Consider the following 25375-nt stretch of genomic DNA (forward strand, 5'->3'; position numbering starts at 1 on the left):
AAAGCCAGCAGAAGGAGAGAAATAATAAAAATCAGAGCAGAAATAAATGATATTGAGACCAAAAAAACAGTAGAAAGGATTAATGAAACAAAGAGTTGGTTCTTCGAGAAGATAAACAAAATAGACAAACCCTTAGCCAGGCTAACTAAGAAAAAAAGAGAAAAGGCTCAAGTAAATAAAATTAGAAATGAAAGAGGAGAAATTACAACGGATACCATGGAAATACAGAGGATTATAAGAGAATACTATGAGAAATTATATGCCAACAAATTGGACAATCTAGAAGAAATGGATAAATTCTTAGACTTATACAACCTCCCAAAATTGAACCAAGAAGAAATGGAGAATCTGAATAGACCAATCACAAGTAAAGAGATTGAAATAGTAATCAAAAACCTCCCAAAAAATAAAAGTCCAGGACCAGATGGCTTCTCCAGTGAATTTTACCAAACATTCAAAGAAGATTTAATACCCATCCTCCTCAAACTATTCCAAAAAATAGAGGAAGATGGAACACTTCCTGAATCATTCTATGAGGCCAACATCACCCTGATACCAAAACCAGACAAAGACAATACAAAGAAAGAAAATTACAGGCCAATATCGCTGATGAACATTGATGCAAAAATCCTCAACAAAATATTGGCAAACCGAATACAACAATATATTAAAAAGATCATACACCATGATCAAGTGGGATTTATACCAGAGACGCAGGGATGGTTCAACATCCGCAAATCAATCAACGTGATACATCACATCAACAAAACAAAGAATAAAAACCACATGATCGTCTCAATAGACGCAGAGAAGGCATTTGACAAGATACAACATCCATTTATGATAAAAACTCTCAATAAAATGGGAATAGAAGGAAAGTACCTCAACATAATAAAAGCCATATATGACAAACCCACAGCTAACATCATACTCAACGGGGAAAGACTGAAAGCCATTCCTCTGAGAACAGGAACGAGGCAGGGCTGCCCACTCTCACCACTCCTGTTCAACATAGTACTGGAGGTTTTGGCCAGAGCAATTAGGCAAGAAAAAGGAATAAAAGGAATCCAAATAGGTAAGGAAGAAGTGAAACTCTCACTATTTGCAGATGACATGATTGTATATATAGAAAACCCTAAAGAATCTGTTGGAAAACTGTTAGAAACAATCAACAACTACAGCAAAGTTGCAGGGTACAAAATCAATCTACAAAAATCAGTTGCATTTCTATATGCTAATAATGAACTAACAGAAAGAGAGCTCAAAAAGATAATACCATTTACAATTGCATCAAAAAGAATAAAATACCTAGGAATAAATCTTACCAAGGAGGTGAAGGACCTATACAATGAGAACTACAAGACATTATTGAGGGAAATCTACGATGACATAAAGAAATGGAAAGATATCCCATGCACGTGGATTGGAAGAATAAACATAGTTAAAATGTCTATATTACCTAAAGCAATCTACAGATTCAATGCAATCCCAATCAGAATCCCAATGACATTCTTCACAGAAATAGAAAAAAGAATACTAAAATTTATATGGGGCAACAAAAGACCCCAAATAGCTAAAGAAATCCTAAAGAAAAAGAACAAAGCAGGAGGCATCACAATTCCTGACTTCAAAACATACTACAAAGCAATAGTAATCAAAACAGCATGGCACTGGTACAAAAACAGACACACAGATCAATGGAACAGAATTGAAAGCCCAGAAATAAAACCACACATATACGGACAGCTAATTTTCGACAAAGGTGCTAAGGACATGCAATGGAGAAAGGAAAGTCTCTTCAATAAATGGTGTTGGGAAAACTGGACAGCCACATGCAAAAGAATGAAAGTGGACCATGTGCTATCGCCATTCACAAAAATTAACTCAAAATGGATCAAAGACCTGAAGGTGAGACCTGAAACTATAAAACTCATAGAAGAAAATATAGGCAACACACTATTTGACATTGGGTTTAAAGGAATCTTTTCGGATGACATGCCTACCCAGACTAGGGAAACTAAAGAAAAAATAAACAAGTGGGACTTTATCAGACTAAAGAGCTTTTATAAGACAAATGAAACCAGAATCAAGAGGAACAAACAACCAACCAGCTGGGAGAGAATATTTGCAAAACATACATCTGACAAGGGGTTGATCTCCATAATATATAAAGAACTCACACAATTGAACAACAAAAAAACAAACAACCCGATCAAAAAATGGGCAGAGGAAATGAACAGACACTTCTCCAAGGAAGATATACAGATGGCCAATAGGCACATGAAAAGATGCTCAACATCACTAATCATCAGGGAAATGCAAATCAAAACAACACTAAGATACCCCCTCACGCCCATTAGAATGGCTATAATCACCGAGACAAAAAACAACAAATGTTGGAGAGGATGTGGAGAAACAGGAACCCTCATACACAGCTGGTGGGAATGCAAATTGGTGCAGCCTCTATGGAAAACGGTATGGAGATTCCTCAAAGAATTAAAAATAGAGATGCCCTATGATCCAGCCATCCCACTACTGGGAATCTATCCAACGCACCTGAAATCAACAATCCAAAGAGGCTTATGCACCCCTGTGTTCATTGCAGCATTATTCACCATAGCCAAGAAGTGGAAGCAACCTAAGTGTCCCTCGACTGACGATTGGATTAAGAAAATGTGGTATATATATACAATGGAATACTACTCAGCCATAAAAAAAGACAAAATCGTCCCATTTGCAACAACATGGATGGGCCTGGAGCGTATTATGTTAAGTGAAATAAGCCAGAAAGAGAAAGACAAACACTGTATGATCTCACTCATATGTGGAATATAAACCAACACATGGACAGAGAAAACTGTACTGTGTTTACCCGGGAAGTGGGGGTGGGGGGTGGGCACAAGGGGTGAAGGGAGTCATATATGGGGTGATGGACAAACAAAAATGTACAACCCAAAATTTCACAATGTTAGAAACCATTAAAATATCAATAAAAAAAAAAAAAAAAAAGATTCTTACAAATTACACCCATACTTTAAAATTCCTTAGTTTCATTTGAATGAATGTGTAGCATTCCAAAGGCCATCATCAAGATTTCTTTTGGGTGCATAGAATCTCATGCAGGGCATTCTGTTTTAAAAAAATTAAAGAAAAATGATAATGAAAGAATAGAGGAGTGCTCAGGTAGGAATTGTTGGCTTGCCTACATTTTCTGCAAAAATCTGCTGTTTTGCTTTAGATTTAACCTCAGCCTTTACAATATTTACTTTAGTGACTACAAGGATGAGAAACACAGAATAAAGGCAAGAGCAACAAAAGTTTATAAGCTGGAAAGCAGCAGATGGACAAGTGGCAACTGATTTATCGATCATGAGAAAGCCAGATCCCAAGCCTGACGTGAATAAAGCTTAAGATTGCAGAATGTCTACTGAATAATTCTCAAAAATGACCAAAAATGTCAAGGGCCATGCAATCAGAAGTGGAAGTGGAGTCTAACATGGGGAGCACTGGGTCAAAGCCGTTTAGATGTATTAATCTCCCTAGATTTCTTCAAAAAAAGTTACTGTTTGGAAAATTGCCTCTTCTTCAACCAAACAGAAATCTAAAAGTTTATGCTGTGAATTGAGTAAAACAGAAGGGATTAGTGGAAACAAGCACAGAGAAATAGTTCTAAAACAAAGGGATTAAGTCATGATTTCTACACTGATTGATGAATTCAGAGATCCTAATCCTTCTCCACTACTGTGCTCCCAGGCCCCTACCTTCCAAGTAGGAGATTGGAGGTCACTATGTGGGACCTGACCAGTATCTGAGGACAAGCTTGAAATTCTGGTTTAAAAGGTTCTCTCTGTATTGATGAACTAAACTAGCTTATCTTTGTGAAGCTCAAAATAAACCAAGATGGAGGCTAAAATGGGATACATCAAAGAGGAGATTTAACACAGGAAACAGGTAAAGCCAACTCCCAGTAAAAGGATGAAGGAAGATCCCAGGATAACAGCTGTGCCCCAGATTAGATTTGAGAAGAGTAACTCAAGAGATAAACATTTTGAAGTCTGACTTCAACAACCTCTCCTTTGCCACTGTGCCTTCACTAACCAGAGGGCACAACACCCAGGTAGGCACTGGCCCAGATTCTTACCTGTACTTGGCTTGATTAAATTATGTGCTGATGAAGTTCTAGCTCTTCTCCCAGTGTTTTATTTACTGGACCAATTGAAGACATTTTTTTGATCCCACAAATGTTCTGTCTTGACCAATCTATGGAGCTAAAGGTGAGCTATAGTGAGCTTAGACGCATAAAATGCAGAATTGCTCACTCTTTCTGACTATATTTTTGTTGGACATCCCCCAATACCTGCTTCTTACTTCAGCCCACCTCAATGGCCCAAGTGACATGAGCCCTATGTTTTTCATGACTCTTATGGCCTTGCCCACTAACTTCCCCAGAAGGGGCTCTTGTATACTCTCAGAGACTCCAAAACCCATCAGCAGAGCTTCTCTTGAAAGCCATCCTGTAATAGTGACAATGTCTCCTTTTCTTACACATCTAGGTTTGTGCTTGCTACTCAGGTTTTCAAAACTAGATATTCATACCCAGATGGTAAAATCTATGTGGAAAAAAAGAATGATGAACACAAAAGTCATTCTAGAGAATGAGAGTGATGTGATTTGGTGGACACACAACTTCTAAGGGACCAATTATATACTATCTTTTAACCTTGGTGGTTAGTACCATGATACTCATTTATTATTCTTTAAAAATCTACCTTTATAGATTTTATAGATATTTATATATGAGTGTCTTAGCCCATTCAGGCTGCTATATTACAAAAATACCAGAGACTGGGTGGCTTAAACAACAAACATTTACTTTTCACAGTTCTGGAAGCTGAAAAATCCAAGATAAAGATGCCAGCAGATTTGGTATCTGGTGAGGACTTGCTTCCTGATTCATAGATGGCTCTGTTTTCTCATTGTATCCTCACGTGGCAGAGAGCAAAGAGAGCTCTTTGGGGTCTCTTTCATAAGAGCACTATCTCATTTTTGTTGGTTCCACCTTCATGACCTAACACATCGCAAAGGCCCTATATCCCAATACCATCACACTGAGGGTTAGAATTTCAACATTTGAGTTTGGGGTGGGGGGACTCATTCAGTCCACAACAATGATAGGTTAAACAATAAAAATTTTTCCAGAAGTATTTAGTATTGGCAAATATTCAGAAATAGACCTATTTGTACACTTATGATGGAATATTATGTTGGCATAATATTGGACAAAGGCACATTGTACAAAGGGGTTGTATTTAAAATAATTAACTGGATAGTATAGGCACTGACCATTGAGGACACGCTTTTAGGTACATATATACCTTAGAGAAATTTCACATGTGTTACAAGGAAATATGCAGAAGGGTGTTTGCTGCAGATTTATTTGAAATAGTAATGTTTGGTATCTAAATATTAATCAATAGGGGAATGGATAAATATGTTATATGTTATTATGCAACTGTTAAAATGAATCAACTAGATTACGTCAGGTTGCAAAAAGAAAGTTGTAGAATCATTTGCCCAGAATGATACCATTTATGTAGATCAGCACATAATTAACTAATGTTCATGGCTTATAGATAATACATATGTACTAAAAGAATTAGAAACACTATCTGGCAGAATACACTCCAAGTTCACGATAGTGGTTGTCTCTGGAGATGGAATAAGAAAATGTGACCAAGAATCAGAACATTCAACACTATCTGTCTAGTTTGCTTCTTTTATATTGAAAAAAAAATGGAGTAAATATGTCTAGATGTTAACCTTTGTTACATTTTGAAGGTTTACATCTGAAACTTGCTATATATATTTCGACAATTTTCAAATCAAGGAAACAAATTAAGGAGGATTGGATTGGGAGGAAGAATTGAATCTACAGTGAAAGAAGCATGATTTCACATTAGGCTACAGGCTTTGAAATTAGACAGACTTATTTGAATTCTGCTCCAAAATTGTTAGCTGTTATCTTGGCCAAACTTCTTCACTTTTAAAACTCATTTTAACCTGTATGTCACATGGGGCTATAATCATATTGCAGATATGTTTCTCTTAGGTTGGAACAAAGATAATGCTCAAAGAGTTCATTGACTTCTAAGGATGCTAAATTTCAAGTTTTGTAGTTATTGTTTTTTGTTCAACTAAAAACCATTGATTTTAATCTCTACATAGTAAAATGCATGTTATGTGAGTCTCAGATATAATGATCTATCCAGTAATTACAAGGCATATAGGAGACTATCCTTACTGAATAATTCAAATTTATTCTTCCCTTCTCCACAAATGGCTCAAAGTACCTAGCATGGCTCAACATAATAGCCCTTTGTTGCAAGTCATCCATTTTTTTTTTCTGTGACATTGTATACTTTGATGACACAATGCATCAGGATACCCACTATTGGTAGCCCGCCCTACACAATAGTCCCATCTGTGGTCCCTTTTATTGTCACACAGGCAAAGCAGTGTGCAACATTCAATAACTGGCTAACCAGCCACAGTCTCTGCAATGCAGTCATTCAGAGCTACTAAGACTCACAGATGGATACATTGCTGTGCTAATGTTGGACTGTGCTTCTCTCAGATGAACTGGCAAGTTGCCTTGCTCATTGGAACCCAGAGAGCCATTCTCTGTTATCCCATGTCTGCACTATTAGCTCATACTCCAGAACCAGCCTATGTTTTGGCCTGCAGTGTACGATAATTTGTGTTTTAGATACAAGTTCATGCTGTCACTTGGTTGAACAAATTATAACAATAGAACAAATACAGCCTATTATAACTCTTTGTACTCAGCAGACTATGTTTATGACAATAACTAGCGAATTGTATTTTTAGTTCAACAGAAGTGATGATATAAATATAAAAATAGAGAAGGCTGATTAGATTACTTATAGTTTAGGGAGCTTTTATATTAAATCAAGAAGACAATCAATAAAAGCACTATTGGACCACAAAATCCAGCAGTGTATTTTATACAAAAGACTAATATTAGCATATCTACCATAGTGACGTGGATATAATTATAATATCATCTCACTTAACCATGTGTTACAGTGTGAATTCATATAAACAGGCTTTGCTGAATTTGGTTAAACAATTCTTTCACTTGGTGCACATTAATCTATTATGGCTCTTTAGTAAAATGCAGCCTTGAAATAGATGGGAATGGTGGTCATTTATTGCTTTCTTTCCTGAAATCACAAATTCTAGAATATCATCTAAGGATGTTTTTCTTATGAACCGCACCAAACGGCAACCTCCTCTCAGATAGCAGAGCACAGTATTCAGTCACAGTTCATTGAGACAAACGTACATGTGTTAAGAGATTGTATAATAAGACAAAAATTATTGCAGAGCAGAGACTTTCAAACTGTTCTCCTCAGAGTCCTGGTTATCGGAGTCGGCAGCTTTAACCATAGCAGGGCCAGACTAAAAGGAATGATATATTGGTCTCTATTTAAACTTTCATATAAAGATAAGACTTCATTGCTCGACAATACCAAACTACACAAAAAGAATTTCAAGCATAATTAACTTAGTACCCATTGCCCTGTCTAACAAAGTACAAATAAATGGCAATATCTATGGAAATTGGACAACTGCAAATTTTATAGTTGGAAAATTGGAAAATTGCAAAAGTTTACATAAAGCAAAAATTGAAAAAGAATGATCATATTTTTCAAAAAAAAGTAAGGGGGTAATAGTAATAGGCAGCATTTATAGAGTATTTATTATATGATAAATACTGATCTAATAATTTTACATATATTAATTCATTTATTTATAACAATCAATAGTAATCCTATAAGCCTAGCAATCCTGTAATGATGATAATAATTCTATACTCTTGCAAATTTTACAGATAAGGAATTGAGGTACAGAAAATTCAACTGACATTCCAGTAGGTAGAAAGTACTATGGCCAGGATTGGTCTGGAATCTGTGTTTTAACTATTTTACCACATGTACAAGGCAGGGAGTGGAGGGAGGGTATTGTCCTGACATATACCTCAATATATCAGAGAACTAAAATAGTAAAGCATTGTTTTAGGAATAATTGATGATATTGAATAGGGAGAAAAGAAACAGAAGACATTATGTGGGAATTTAATATACAAAAAAGATTGAACTTCAAATTAGTAGGGAAATAAAATTAAGCATTAAATGGAATAGGGCTGGACATTTATTTGGAAACAAACTTTTATTTCAATAGCTTCCTAATACTATATAAAAAATTACTAGTAGATTAAGATCTAAATACTTTAAAAAGTAATAGAAGAAAATGTAGAAGGATATTTTTAGAATTTAGGGATAGGGAAACCTTCCTAAACAAGATGTGAATCCCAGAATACGTAAAGAAAAGATTGAAAGAATTCACTGCACAAAACTTAAAATTCTTAATAGGCATCCTAAACAAAGGTAAATGACAAGCACAGGGTAGAAAAAAGCATTTTTTTTTCAGTTTAGATGCAACAAAGGGGTAATCACCATAATACACAGGTAGCTTTTATGATTCAATAAGAAAATGGCAAAAAGAAAAAAAATGGGCAAGTGATAAGCATGGACATTTTACAAAAAATAAGTATGAATGACCAATACATACATTAAAATTAGTTCAACTGCACCAGTAATTTGTAAAACCCAAATTAAAACAATAATGATATGCACAGGTTGGATAAAATTTAGAAAGTTAATATTCAGTGGTGAGGAGTCTATGGGTAAATAGGACACTCATACACTGTAGAAGGGGATGGTAAATTATTCAGATTTTTGGAAGGTGATTTGGTGACATCTACCAGTATTTGAATTGCTTATGTATTCAGTCTAATAATTCTACTTCTAGGAACTGTTCCTACAGAAATACTGGGACAGGCTTATAAAGATATAGGTATAAGAAAGGTTAATATACTGTTCAAAATATTAAAAAATCAAAACTACTTAAACACCCATCGATGCCTATAAAATACTATGAGACTATTAAAAGAAATGAAATAATAGTATATATTCTTACATGGGAAGATTTCCAAGATATATTGTTAAGTGAAAAAAACCAGTTGCAAAACAGTGTATTTAATCCCATTTTTGTAAAAAAAAATGTATATTTATGTAAAATAAAAACATAAGCATATTTTTGAACCATTTGAGAATAAGTTGGAGACCTCAGACTCCTTTCCCCTTAAATACTTCTACAGAAGTGGTTGACTCCTACAGAACAAAGTTATGTTCTTACATCATCTTATATCTGACATCATTTTATATTTAATCCACAGTCCCTATTCAAATTTCATCAATTTCTCCTAAAATGTCCTTTATAGCCATTTTTTTCTTGGTCTACGACTCAATTCAGGATTACCCATTGCATTCAGTAACCATATTTCTTTAGTCTTACTTAATCATAAAAAAATTCTTCAGCTGTTCTCTTTGTGTTTATTGACCTTGACATTTTTGAAGAGTACAGGCCAGTTATTTTGTAGACTCTTCCTCGCTTTGGGTTTGTCTGATGTTTCCATCCCATTTGATTCAGGTTATGAATTTTTGGCACAAATACCTCCGACCTTATGTTGGATCCTCAGTACATCACACCAAGCATATATTGTTGGTTCGTACCAATATTGGTGATGTTAACTTTGATCACTGATTTTTCATTTATCATCAAGTTCTATGGCTTCCTCAGAGGTAACCAGCTCACACTCTATGGGAGCTTCTCAAGGGAGGGACTGTGTCTTCTACACATTTTTGTGAGCTCTTGTTCTAGCAGTTACACCGTACGTATATTCAGTGTTCACCATACTTGTGAACACTACACTAGCCCTGGTGTTCGTAGTGAATTTTTTTCGGGCGTTGTTTTATAGCTATGGTCTGTTTGAATTTGACAATTGCTGCAAGAAATAAGGAAACTAAGTACTATCCCTGAAAATTTTAGAGATGTTAACTATGTTAGACCACCTATTTTCTAACTGATACTGAAAGTGATTTATTCAGCCAACATTTCTAATGGTACATAAAAGCACTATATTTAATGTGATTAATCTACTTTTAGGTAATGATCTCTCACCGGATGGATTTGTCCCACTGCAAATGGTTATAAATGAGCAAAAGGATATACTGTTTCTAAAATATGCCTTAGAGGCTCTGATTTCCTATAATTTATTGATTAGTACTTGTTTACCTTATGCCAAAATAAAAAGCCAATTTTGTCAAACCAGTGGAACCGAACAGATAATTAAACAAAAGCAATAAATAAGTCATTTGATATTTTTGTGGACAAAAATCAGGCTGATTAATTTTTAAATTTTGACGCTATATTGATGCATTCATAAATACCACCCAGAGATACTCTAGTCTTTATAGGACTAGGGCTCTTTTATATCTTTAAACCTTACTGAGAAAAGAAACTTGATATTATCAAGTGCAAAAGTAGGTTACATTAAATTTTATTTGAGAAACTGTCATCATCTTAAAGTATGGCTAATTTTGCATCAATTTCTAGCAATGCTTTAGATGTAGCAAAGCCACTGCGGGATACTAGAGACTACTTTTTTTCTATTTTTCTGTCACTTTACTTCTCTTTTTATGACCATGGAAACAGCATGATTTAGCGGTTAACAGTTTTTACTTTGGAGACAGACACAGTTTGAATTCTGGCCTTGCCACATACCAACTGTATGCCCTGGGTCAAGAGGCTTGATCTCTCTAAGCTTTATTTTCCAAACGAGAAAATGGACCTAACTCAGGATTATTGTGAGGATTAAATAAAGTAATGCATTCAAAGCACCTGATATAATGTCTGTTATGTATTAGTCACTTGGTAAACTATACATACTTATTATCTATATCTTCTGCTTTGTGACACTATCACATATGATTGTCAGTTTCTTGTATTAGCATGAAAATCAGAGAAAGGAGATTCTTTAATGAACAAATTGTCTTCATGTACTTCTGAAGGTCTCTTGGTACATTTGGACCATGGGGATGCTAGTACTTGTCTCAGTATTGGAAACAGAATAACGTAATCAAATTGTTGGAGGAGAGGAGGTGAACACCAGTTGACCTATGAGCTGGACCCGGGCAATCGGAGGCTCCGCACCCTCTCTCTCTGTCCTTGGAAGGTATGTTCTGCCCACTGTTCCCACAGCTGGAGCCATTTTCAAGGACATAGCCTTGAGAGAGTGAGGTATTGAGAGACCATCTGGACTCTGTAGCTGACTGAACCCAGTTAAGCCCTCTATATAAACTTTGAAGATTCTGGTAGGTGAGAATGGAGATTTATTCATCTTGACCACCCAAGACAAACCTCGAATATAAGTTCCCTTGCTTATTAAACCTGCTACCTACCAATCTGGAGTGGTCTACTCCTTTCTTTGGTGTCTCCTTGACCTCCATGTATGGGGGCCAGTTTCAGATTTCACTCAGGGAACTCCTGAGTTTGTGAACCAACACAACTTAAGATACATGAATGCTTGTCCAATTCTCTAAGGACCCAACAGATGTCAAAAGGAATCAGAATCAAAGAACTCATTGGTTACTCCTTCCAAATTTAATGCTTATGCCTTTAATAATGTATTTTCCTTTTTTCTTGAAACCCTTTTGACTAGTAGAATCTTGTATACCCTAGCAGTCCTCATGAAATATCTTGTCTATTATTGAAAGAGAGAACTCTCTGATTTAGTATGTGATAGGCACGGCTCTCCTCAAAAACAGTGTGAAAAATTCTGAAGTCCTTTTCTGTCCTACCATTTCATGAGGACAATAGTAATGAGAATTAAGCAGCTACTCTGTAAGGCAATTTGTTAAACACAAAGATAACGTTTATCACACAGCAAATCTGTGCTAGACACTGGGCAAGTCATTTTAAGTGATTGTTTTTTTAGTCTAACCTCAGAGCAACCCTGTAAATTATGTATTCTTAGCTCCATTTTACAGATGATAAAACCTAAAGCTCAGAAAGAGTAATCATCTGGCCCATGTTTATAAATAGTAGGTCAACACTGCAATGAGGATCTAGCTGCATCCACGCCCACCACTCATTCTATCATATCATTCAAGACCCGGAGAGTGATGCTTCCCCAAGAATTGCACAAATTACAAATCCTAAAACAATTCACCTAAAAACTTTTATCCCAAACAGAATAGAGATATACATAATACAATATTACTGATTTTGATTGAGCCCATGAGAATTGACTCCTGCTACTTCCTCTGTTTAACTCGAACCCACTTATCATTTAGCAATACACCCCTCGCTGTGTCATGCCTTATTGCTTAATCACGTGTGAATTGAACATATGCAGCATGAAGAAAAATGGTGATTGCGCCTGAGATAGCACCACCATGAACAGAACATAGATCCAGCCAATTTGCTGAGCTTTTTTATGAAAACCAGTCTTCAGTGGCTGTACCCTGAGTATATATATAGGCAAAGATTAAATTTTAGTTTTGCCAGTTTTGAAACAAGGAGCAGGCACAATGGTTAAAGGTTATCTACAGTCTTTAGGAGGAAAAAAATGGAGAATGACTTTTTTTGTTTGCTGTATAGTCTTCATAGTTTTGTCATATATGACCATATGGAGTTAATTATATTTAGTTATTATAGGTTTAACTATTCTCTATAATTCCCTTTGTTCCTACATAAAAAGCCAAGTTATAGGCCACTCTAGTGTCTTCATTTTGTGTTTTCTATAAAAATACTTGGTCATGCTGAACTCTATAAACCTTACTTTTGGAGTCAAAATATAGGCAGGTAGCATTAAATTCTTTAACTATTAGTAGCATTAACAGTCTTTACTAGTACATCATGGACACCAGCCATTCAGAATGAATAGCTGACCAATCATATGAGATACTGGCCCTTTCACACTAATGGTATATATTGCCCATGGACAAGAATAAAAATTGGGTTTGATATCCATATACATCAGTATCCTTGCTTTTTATTACTAAAATGCATGCTGTGGCAATATCTACCATCTTCTTTACAGCAGGATAAGAAACTATGGAAAGTATACCTGAACAAAGTCAAGGAGAAGTTAATGCATTTTTGTACTACTACATACATTCATATCTTTAATTTTCTATCTTTCTGGATATTGGGATCATGCGGAAAGACCTGGACTTTGAAATAGAAAAATGTCCTTAAATGTTATATTTATTTTATGTTTTACTATTTCTATCAGGTTTGCTTTCTGCTGAAGGATAGACTTTCAAAATTACTACATATGGATGCAGCCCTAATGGCCTAGTGGTTAAAGCTCGGTACACTCCACTTCAGTGGCCTGGGTTTAGTTCCCAGGCACGGACCCACACCACTTGTCTGTCAGTAGCCATGCTGTGGCAGGGGCTGACATAGAAGAACTAGAAGGACTTACAACTAGAATATACAACTATGTACTGGGACTTTGGGGAGGAAAAAAAGGATGGAAATGTATTTAAAAAAAAAAGAAATTACTTGAGGCAGTTGAATCTGAATTAATAGCTTCTACTCAATAGTTTGGCCTGCATTTTTGACTCAACTGACCACTTGCCCAGCAATGAGTTAGGATTAGACCTTCTATACTTGGAGATAACAATAATCTCAAAGTGAATTTGTCCTAACAGAATTCTTGTTTCCTCTCCTGACTATTCCTCCTATTCAGTTTACTCTATGTAAGTAAATGATATTATTATTCACCCATTTGCTGGGGCAAAAATAATGAGAGTCATCCTTTATTCTTTTCTTTCTTTTGCACACCGTATTCTATCCAAAAAAATTTCCTATTTGCTCTGAGTCTGCACCTGAATACATCTCACCATCTCTGCTACTATAAAGCTGAGTACAAGCAAAATTATTTGTCAATGGGACATAAGCAGTAACTTCTAGTTGATCTTCCTGCTTAAACTTTTGTCTTCTTTTGTTCAATCCCTGAATAGAGTTCAATTCAATATTTTGTGAGCATAAATCATATCATACCGCTCCTCTGCTTAGAAATGTTCAATAGAGAGTATTCATGTTTCACTTTGTTTGCTCCTGTTGTTCTGGAATGACTATCAATAGAGCCTCCTTTTACTCTCCAAGTCTCCTGGTTTGAATAACAAATTGTATAGTTACCCTACTTCAGTGGCTTCCAATTGCAATTCAAATCAAATAAAATCCAACTTCTTCCCCTTAGCCTAGAAGACTTGACCTGATTGATCTCTGCCTACTTTACTGACTTCATCTCTAATTTCCCTTCCCCTCATTTGGTAAATAAAGACCAGGAACACTGGTCTTTCCATATTTCAAACAAGATCAAGCTACTCCTTACTTGAGGTCTCTGCACTTGATTTTTCCCTCTGCTAGAATGCTTTTCCACCAGATCTTCACATAGCTGGCTGCTCCTCAGAAAATACCTTTTTAATCACTATTTTTCTAAATGACCAATTAATCTTTTTTTCTACTGTCTTGTTTTCTTTAAATATGTCCTATTTATTTGTTTATGTAATTTTTATTTTTAATTGAATACATTTTACTTACTTTTTTTGGAGGTCTATAGTTCCCTATTTGAGTATAGTTTACTAGAATGTGGCTGTCAAGGGCAGTTGAAGCTTTATCTCCAAGCCTCAACCTTAAAACAATGCTCAGCACATAGTAGCTGCTCCTTAAATATTTGTTGATTACATGAATTAGTTGTAGATACTCAGGAGTGTAAATATGATGCCCTTTGTATAGAAAGTTACTGCAGAATATATTGATGCTTCAACTGAAGCAAATATTCCATGAATGATTCTATAAATTTTAGGCAATAAGAAAATATATTTGGTACTAAGTAAGATCCTGATAAAACTTTGGTAAAGATAAAAATATATTCAGTAATTCATTTCTCAATTTTTTTTAACTTAAATCTGTAGACCTGTCATGACTGTATGTTCATCCAGTGTATAAAATGCTGCTGAGATTCAATGAATCATACTCATTTTTCACTATTTATTCTTTGACTCTCTTTTAAATTTTATCAATTAACACTCAGAGAAGGCAAAGTCAAGTTCTTATAAATTGGGTGTCCTCAACTTTACAAATAATCCTTAGCAAAATAGACAGAATATATTCATTTTTATTAGCCTAAAAATTTTATTTTTCTACCCTCTAATGAAATCCAAAGTACTTATTGAAAATGTAGAGTTACAGGCAAATTATGAGGCAGAGCAAACATGGGACCAAATCTTGAATCTGAAAGGAAGCTGGCTTATCAAGCCAGAGTTATGCGTTAATTATTGCATATAATACATTAATGAAATCCATGAGATGGTGGTTCTTTTTGCCTGAGCGGCTGCAGCCTCAGTGTGTTTATTAAAAATATCTGCATAAAGTTGATAACCTTTGTGTGATAACTTTTGTAAAGTACTCACAAAGTGTCTGGGCCAATTAATTTGCAGTTTTTTATTCTTTTCCTTGTTCCCTTCAGTTAAATTCAGTTCAACACACATTTATAGAGAATCTGTCATGTTTTCAGCCTGGTGCTATATTCTGGAGACTCCAAAAGGAAGAGAATCTCATTCCAGTTCTGAGGGATGTCTTTTATTATAGACTTAACACTTAACCTAACTCTATGGGCTGTACATATTATTGAAGATATAACTGAGCCCAGTGAATTCTGTCCCCAATCTCTGGCTAGAGATAAACATAGTAAAGAAAATTTTAAATGAACTTCTTTTCTAAAATTCCTTTTAGGTATGAACCACAAGACAATCTTAACATTCATTTATTGATCTGTCTTTTATTATAACAAATAACTAGATCAGGCAGATTGGGAAGAAAGAGAATAAAAAGCTAAATTATTCATAGTGAAAGTGCTGTCTTAGTGGGAAGTCAACCATAAGCATGATTTTGAAGTATAGAAATAATGGATTCTATGCAAAGCAGCATTTTATTGCTTGAGAAGTGAGGATAATCTAATCTGCTTGATGCTTGAAGTTTTGTCTACAGAGCTCTGAATAATAGGTTGAAAACATAAGGCAGTCATGCAGTTATTTCTTAAGGTTAGATTTTAACGTTGTGGAAAGCAGCAATTTTGATACCTGACAAAATTTTAAAGACTCTGAAATGAAAACTGGAAGCAACTTTTAGATATCTTCCAGTCTAACAGATTACTTTGCAACCTACACAGCTTAACCAAATTTTCCAAGATCTCATTATTAGATAGTGATTGACTTTAGCTAGAACTCAAACATTGACTCACTATGGATTGTTTTTAAATTTTAATTAATTTATTTTACTATTTCAAACTCACCATTAATTTTAATCTACATTCGTACTATCATATAGACCCCATCTGGGGGAAATATGCTTCAATTCTTGAAAGGAAAGTCATTGACTCTAATGATATATGCTTTTGACAGACATTACTAGATATTTAATGGCTAATTTTTTCTTTAAATCTCTTGTTTATTTTAATTCTAAATGTATTGGGTGCAAGGGACCCAATACAAATATTTTGATTTCTTACAACATAAGGAATGTGTCGATAATGAGAATACGTAGGAAAAAAAACATATATTCTCCAAATTGCTCTCATTCTCCCTAAACTTCACAATCAAAATAGAGTTGCTTTATGTTTTTCTTGATGAACCAGCAAGAATTTGTGGCTAATTTTTGTCAGTCCCCTTGCAGCCCTTGCAGTGGGAACGGAAGGATCAGTGCTACTCTCCTTGATTTCTCCAATACTAAAGCTGTTATTGTTTGTTTTTTTTTTTTTTTTTTGAGTCCTCAGAATGCAACTCGAAAATTCAAGAGGTAAAGAAAGTATTATTCAACTATGACACTGCAGAATTCAGGCCAGTGAGAAGAGAAATGTAGGTGGAAAATGAGAGTATTAGCATTACATACCTAAAGAATAGACTCCCTTCACTAACCTTCCGCAACTGGCTTGAATGAATGAGGAAAGAAAGTGAAGGAGCACAGCGCGCTTGCTTAAGAACAGCCGAGTCCACAAAACAAAGCTAAAGATGAGCCCCTGGCTCCCCAGTTTCAATTCAGTGATTCTTCCTTTGATTAGAATGAGAGGAACCCTTTCCAGGAGCTGCAGGCAGGAAAGAATTCACTCTGGTGCTCGACAAGTCAGTCAACCACAGATGAGCTGAGGGGGGAAAATAGGAACAGGAAGGGACAGTTTCTGTATCACATTTCAGTTCCTCAATCTGGATCTCAGCTTTTTCATTTGTTTTCTGATATATACTTTGGTCATCTGTGGATATGAACTTCCATTGATTCTCATTTTCTTTTCTTTCTTTCCTTCTTTCTTTTTCACCTCTTTCTGTTCTTCCTTTTTCTTTCCTTCTTTCTGCCTTTTTATGTATTATTATTTGTTGTATACATAAAAAACTTACTGGGTAACCATTTTTAAGTGTACAGTTCTGTAACATTAAGTACATGCATTGTAGCACAACCATCACCACCACCCATCTCCAGAACTTTTTCACATTCCCTAACTGGAACTCTGTACCCATTAAACACTAACTCCCCATTCTCTCCTCCTCCCAGCCCCTGACGATGATTATTCTACTTGATCCCCACTTTCAACAACACTTATTGCTGTCAGACTTCTTAATTCTTGTTTTGCCTACCTAGTTGCTGCTAAATATCGTTTCATTGTTATCTTGTGTTTTTTATCATGTTTTATATGATTGAGTAACATTTCATAAATGCATTGGCAACTTGTTTTCATTTTTGTGAAATAGCTAATTTAATAGTTAATTTAAGAGGTATATATCAGCTTTATTAAGATATAGTTTATATATGATAAAATTCACCTATTCAAAGTGTACAGTTCAATGGTTATCAGTATATTCAGAGTTGCGCAACAAATACAACCAATTTTAGAACATTTTGACCACCCTAAAAGAAACTTATACTCATGAGTAATAACTCCACAGTTCCTCCCACTCTCTCAGCCCTAAGCAACCACTAATCTATATTCTGTCGCTATGGAGTTTCCTACCCTAGACATTTCATATAAATACAATCATAAAATATGTGTTTTTTTGTGACTGGCTTCTTTCACTTAGCATAATGTTTTCAAGGTCCATTCATATAATATTATATATCAATACCTCATTCCTTTTTTTGCAGAATAATATTTCATTGTATGGATATACCACATTTGTCTATCCATTGTCAACACTTGTTATTTTCTGTATTTTAAATTATATCCATTGGTATCTCATTGTGATTTTGGTTTGAGTTGTCCTAATTGCTAATGATGTTGAATTTTGAATAAAAGTACTTTATTTGGTAAGTGATGGTAGCAAAAGCAAGGGAGTAGAAAAGTAAGACAGAGGCAGGAGGCAATCTAATGAAGGATACATATCAGGCAGATAGACACTGTGTGCATCTGAGACATTATTTTATAATCAAGACTTTTTTCTGATATTTTGGCACCACAAATTAGGCATCATCATCACCATCATTATTATTAATATATACAGACTTTTTACAGAGATTTACCTACATGGTTAATGATTTTTTCTGTTTTTCATATATAACTATCTCAGTCCTCTTTCTAGAAGCATTTTCTTTCTTCCTGAATGGCAGTCTTTAGAATTTTCTTTATGGCAATAAACACTCAACATTTATTCATCTAAAAATTCTTTATTTCATCCTTGTCCTTGAAAGATACTTTTACTGAGTACATAATTTTAGTAGACAGTTATTTGCTTACAGTAGTTCAAAAATATTTTACTATTTTCTGCCTTCCATTGTTGCTTTGGACAAGTCTGTTGTTAATATAATTGACTCTTTTACGGGTGATCTATCTTTTCTTCACTGCTATTTTATGATCACATTTTCCTTTGCCTCTCCTCCACTCTCTTTGTTATTTAAAAAAAATAATACTATGAATAATATTAGTGACTACTGTTGATGAATACCTTCTCCGTATCAGGCACCATACTAATATATGTACTTCTTTTATATCATTAATTTTTACAACATCCCAATGAGTTATTATTAATAGCCTCATTCTACAAATGAGGAAATGAGGCACAAAGTGTTCAGTTCTCAAGGCCACGCAGGAAGAAAGTGGTAGAACGGGCATGGGATCTGAGTCTGACTCCAGAAGCTGCACTCTTAGCAGATCTGCTCTCTTGAGGTGAATTTTCACCCCTGCCCTCTAGTACATTCCTTTTAAACCTCACCTGAGCTTAAAATAGAGTAGATATTTCTGATGATAATTTATGGGTGATTCAAATAATATTTCCTGCTAAGCTAAAAATTAAAAACCACACTCTTAGAAACAGACTCAGAGGGAGACAAACACAGCATTATGTTGTGGAAAATTTACCCCTACGATTCTACGACTGTTTTGACAATTTTGTTTTTTAGAAAGTGAAAAATTTGGGCCGGCCCCGTGGCTTAGCGGTTAAGTGCGTGCAATCTGCTGCTGGCGACCCGGGTTCGGATCCCGGGCGTGCACCGACGCACTGCTTGTCCGGCCATGCTGAAGCTGCGTCCCAAATACAGCAACTAGAAGGATGTGCAGCCATGACATACAACTATCTACTGGGACTTTGGTGGAAAAATAAATAAATAAATAAAATTTAAAAAAAAAAGGTGAAAAATTTATTTCTAAAAATGATTGTCATATATTTGTGAAATTCCCTATGTTTATATGACTATTTTTGCACTTTCCAAAGAGACTTAAATGAAAGGATTCTTTTTTTTTTTTAATTTTTTGTTTATTGCAGTAACCTTGGTTTATAACATTGTAAAAATTTCAGGTGTACATCATTATACAACTATTTCTGCATAGATTACATCATGTTCACCACCCAAATACTAATTACAACCCATCACCACACACATGTCCTGAATTATCCCTTTTGCCCTCCTCCCTCCCCCCTTCCCCTCTGGTAACCACCAATCCAATCTCTGTCCCTATGTGTTTGTTTATTGTTGTTATTATCTACTACCTAATGAAGGAAATCATACGGTATATGACCTTCTCCCTCTGACTTATTTCACTTTGCATTATACCCTCAATGTCCATCCATGTTGTCACAAATGGCTGGATTTCATCGTTTCTTATGGCTGAGTAGTATTCCATTGTGTATATATACCACAGCTTCTTTATCCATTCATCCCTTGATGGGCACTTAGGTTGCTTCCAAGTCTTGGCTATTGTGAATAACGTTGCAATGAACACAGGGGTGCATGTACCTTTACAAATTGGTGTTTTCAAGTTCTTTGGATAAATACCCAGCAGTGGAATACTGGATCATGTGGTAGTTCTATCCTTGATTTTTTGAGGAATCTCCATACTGTTTTCCATAGTGGCTGCACCAGTTTGCACTCCCACCAGCAGTGTCTGAGAGTTCCCTTCTCTCCACATCCTCTCCAACACATGTTGTTTCCTGTCTTGTTAATTATAGCCATTCTGACGGGCGTCAGGTGATATCTCATTGTAGTTTTGATTTTCATTTCCCTGATAGTTAGTGATTTTGAACATCTTTTCATGTGTGTGTTGGCCATCTGTATATCTTCTTTGGAGAAATGTCTGTTCAGGTCTTTTGCCCATTTTTTAATTGGGTTGGTAGTTTTTTTGGTGTTGAGATGCATGAGTTCTTTATATATTTTGGAGATTAAGCCCTTATCAGATGCATGGATTGCAAATATCTTCTCCCAATTGTTAGGTTGTCTTTTCGTTTTGTTGATGGTTTCCTTTGCTGTGCAGAAGCTTTTTAGTTTGATGTAGTCCCATTTCTTTATTTTTTCTATTGTTTCTCTTGCCAGGTCAGACATGGTATTTGAAAAGATGTTGCTAAGATCGATGTCGAAGAGCATACTGCCTATGTTTTCTTCTAGAAGTTTCACAGTTTCAGGTCTTACATTCAAGTCTTTAATCCATTTGGAGTTAATTTTTGTGTATGGTGTAAGGTAAGGGTCTACTTTCATTTTTTTGCAAGTGGCTATCCAGTTTTCCCTACACCATTTGTTGAAGAGACTTTCTTTTCCCCATTGTATGTTCTTGGCTCCTCTGTCAAAGATTAGCTGTCCATAGATGTGTGGGTTTATTTCTGGGCTTTCGATTCTATTCCATTGATCTGTGTGTCTGTTTTTGTGCCAGTACCATGCTGTTTTGGTTACTATAGCTTTGTAGTATATTTTGAAATCAGGGAGTGTGATACCTCCAGCTTAGTTCTTTTTCCTCAGGATTCCTGTACTTATTCGGGGTCTTTTGTTGTTCCAAATACATTTTAGGATTCTTTGTTCTATTTCTGTGAAAAATGTTGTTGGAACTTTGATAGGGATTGCATTGAATCTATAGATGGCTTTAGGAAGTATGGACATCTTAACTATCTTAATTCTTCCAATCCAAGAGCACGGAATATCTTTCCATTTCTTTGTGTCTTCTTCAATTTCTTTCAGAAATGTTTTATAGTTTTCGGTGTACAGATCTTTCACCTCTTTGGTTAAGTTTATTCCTAGGTATTTTATTCTTTTTGTTGCAATTGTAAATGGGATGGTATTCTTAATTTCTCTTTCTGCTACTTTGTTGTTAGTGTATAGAAATGCAACTGATTTTTGTATGTTGATTTTGTATCCTGCAACTTTACCGTATTCATTTATTACTTGTAAAAATTTTCTGGTGGATTCTTTAGGGTTTTCTATACATAAAATCATGTCATCTGCAAATAGTGACAGTTTCACTTCTTCCTTTCCAATTTGGATCCCTTTTATTTCTTTCTCTTGCCTGATTGCTCTGGCTAGGACTTCCAGTACTATGTTAAATAGGAGTGGTGACAGTGGGCATCCTTGTCTGGTTCCTGTTCTTAGAGGGATAGCTTTCAGTTTTTCACCATTGAGGATGATATTAGCGTGGGTTTCTCATATATGGTCTTTATTATGTTGAGGTACTTTCCTTCTATCCCCATTTTATTCAGAGTTTTTATCATAAATGGATGCTGTATCTTGTCAAATGCTTTCTCTGCATCTATTGAGTTAATCATGTGATTTTTATTCTTCATTTTATTACTGTGGTGTATTATGTTGATTGATTTGCGAATGTTAAACCATCCCTGCATACATGGAATAAATCCCACTTGATCATGATGTATAATCTTTTTAACGTATTGTTGTATGCGATTTGCTAGTATTTTGTTGAGGATTTTTGCATCGATGTTCATCAGTGATATTGGCCTGTAATTTTCTCTTTTTGTGTTGTCCTTGTCTGGTTTTGGTATCAGGGTAATGTCAGCTTTGTAGAATGAGTTAGGGAGCTTCCCACTCTCCTCAATTTTTTGGAAGAGTTTGAGAAGGATAGGTTTTAAGTCTTCTTTGAATGTTTGGTAGAATTCACCAGGGAAGCCGTCTTGTCCTGGAATTTTATTTTTGGGGAGGTTTGTGATTACTGTTTCGATCTCCTTACTGGTGATTGGTCTATTCAAATTCTCTACTTCTTCTTGATCCAGTTTTGGAAGGTTGTATGATTCTGAGAATTTATCCATTTCTTCCAGATTGTCGAATTGGTTGGCATATAGCTTTTCATAGTATTCTCTTATAATCTTTTGTATTTCTGAGGTGTCTGTTGTAACCTCTCCTCTTTCATTTCTAATTTTACTTATTTGTGCCTTCTCTCTTTTTTTCTTGGTGAGTCTGGCTAGAGGTTTGTCAATTTTGTTGATCTTTTCAAAGAACCAGCTCTTGGTTTTATTAATTTTTTTTATTGTTTTTTTGGTCTCTATTTCATTTATTTCTGCTCTGATTTTTATTATTTCCCTTCTTCTACTGATTTTGGGCTTTGTTTGTTCTTCTTTTTCCAGTTCCTTTAGGTGCATTGTTAGATTGTTTATTTGAGATAGGCCTGTATTGCTATAAACTTCCCTCTTAGAACCGCTTTTGCTGTATCCCATAAATTCTGGCATGTCGTATTTTCATTTTCATTTGTCTCCAGGTATTTTTTGATTTCTTCTTTGATTTCTTCATTGATCCAATAGTTGCTCAGTAGCGTTTTGTTTAATCTCCACATATTTATGGCTTTCCTGATTTTCTTCCTATAGTTGATTTCTAGTTTCATACTGTTGTGGTCAGAAAAGATGCTTGGTATTATTTCAATCTTCTTAAATTTATGGAGACTTGTTTTGTGGTCTAATATGTGATCAATCCTGGAGAATGTTCCATGTGCATTTGAAAAGAACGTGTATTCTTCGGGTTTTGGATGGAATGCTCTGTATATATCTACTAGGTCCATCTGTTCTAGTGTGTCGTTTAAGGCCAATGTTTCCTTATTGATCTTCTGTTTGGATGATCTATCTGTTGGTGTAAGTGGAGTGTTAAAGTCCCCTACTATTATTGTGTTACTGTCTATTTGTTTTTATGTCTGTTAATAATTGCTTTATATATTTAGGTGAACCTACATTGGGTGCGTAGATATTTACAAGTGTTATATCCTCTTGTTGGATTGTTCCCTTGATCATTATGTAATGCCCTTGTTTGTCTCTTTTTACAGTTTTTGTTTTAAAGTCTATTTTGTCTGATATGAGTACTGCTACCCCAGCTTTCTTTTCATTGCCATTTGTGTGGAGTATCTTTTTCCATTCCTTCACTTTCAGTTTGTGAGTGTCTTTAGGTCTGAAGTGTGTCTCTTTTATGCAGCATATATACGGGTCTTGTTTTTTTATCCAGTCAGCCACTCTATGCCTTTTAATTGGAGCATTTAGTCCATTGACATTTAAAGTAGCTATTGATAAGTATGTACTTACTGCCATTTTTAACTTTTTTTTTTTCTCACTGTTTTAGTAGTCCTTCTCTATTCCTTTCTTCTTCTATACAGAATTGATGGTCACTTTAGTTTGACCTCTGTCTGAAAGCTGTACTCTTTAACTCCCCTCCTCCCTCCTTTTATGTTTTTCATATCATATCTAACCTCTTTTTTGTGCATTTGTATCCATTATGTTCTTATCATGGAAATAGATATTTTTTCCCATTTGTGGTCTTCTCTTTTCCCCTTAAATCAGTCCCTTTAACATTTCTTGTAGCACTGGTTTCTTGGTGACAAACTCCTTTAATTTTTGCTTGTCTGGGAAAATTTTGATCTCTCCTTCCATTTTGAATGATAACCTTGCTGGGTAGAGTATTCTTGGCTGTAAGTTTTTTCCTTTTAACACTTTAAATATATCGTGCCATTCTCTTCTAGCCTGTAAGGTTTCTGCTGAGAAGTCAGCTGATAGCCTTATGGGGTTTCCTTTGTATGTAACTTGACAGTCTCTTGTGGTTTTTAGGATTCTCTCTTTATCTTTAATTCTGGACATTTTGATTATGATGTGTCTTGGTGTGGGCATCTTTGGGTTTATCTTGTTTGGGGCTCTCTGTGCTTCCTGTACCTGGATATCTATTTCCTTCCTTAGGTTAGGGAAGTTTTCATCTATTATTTCTTGAAATAGATTCTCTGCCCCCTTGTCTCGCTCTTCCCCTCCTGGGACACCTATAACACGGATGTTAGTGCGCTTGATGTTGTCCCAGAGGTCCCTTAGACTGTCCTCACTCTTTTTAATTCTTTTCCCTTTACCTGTCACCTTGGGTAATTTCTTCTAGTCTTTCGTTCAGCTCACAGATCCGTTCTTCTGTATCCTCTACTCTGCTTTTGAGTCCCTCTAATGAATTTTTCATTTCCAGTATCGTATTCTTCATTTCTGATTGGTTCTTTTTTATATCTTCCATTTGTTTGTTGACATTCTCACTGAGTTCATCTATTCTTCTCTCCAGATCAGTGAGCATCCTTAACACTCTTAGTTTGAACTCTCTGACAGGTAGGCTGCTCATTTCTGTTTCACTTAGTTCCTTTTCTGGGGTTTTGTCCTGTTCCCTTACTTGGAATGTATTCTTTTGCCTCCTCATTTTGCCTCTTTCTCTGTGCTTGTGTCTACGTATTAGGTAGGTCAGCTACGTCTCCTGCTCTTGGATAGGTGACCTTATGTAAGTGATGCTTTAGGAGGCTTCCAGTGTGTTTCCCTCAGTTCTCAATGTTCCAGGGGTGACTCCTATATGGGCTACGTGTGTCCTTCTGTTGTGGCCTGTTTGCTCTCCCTGTAGGCACCCAGGGAGACCGAGTTATGCTCCTGGCCAGCTGTTGTAATGCTCAGCTGTTTGTAGTTGTTGTGGGCCCTTCAGTCTCTTTATGTGGGGAGCCCCAGCACAGTTGGCTGCAAGTTCTAATACCACATTTGTGTTGCAGTGTTTCTTTTAAGTGAGTAGGCCCCCAGCATGGCAGGTTGTTAGGCTCAGGGCCTTACAATTGCTGGAAGCCTCTAGCCTATTAGGTCTCTTGTCAGCTCTCTGAGGATTGCAGCCGAGTGGGGCTGGCCTCAGGCACAGGAGC

Source organism: Diceros bicornis, chromosome 23 (genome assembly GCF_020826845.1).
Source record: "Diceros bicornis minor isolate mBicDic1 chromosome 23, mDicBic1.mat.cur, whole genome shotgun sequence".
In the NCBI taxonomy this organism is placed as follows: Eukaryota; Metazoa; Chordata; class Mammalia; order Perissodactyla; family Rhinocerotidae; genus Diceros; species Diceros bicornis.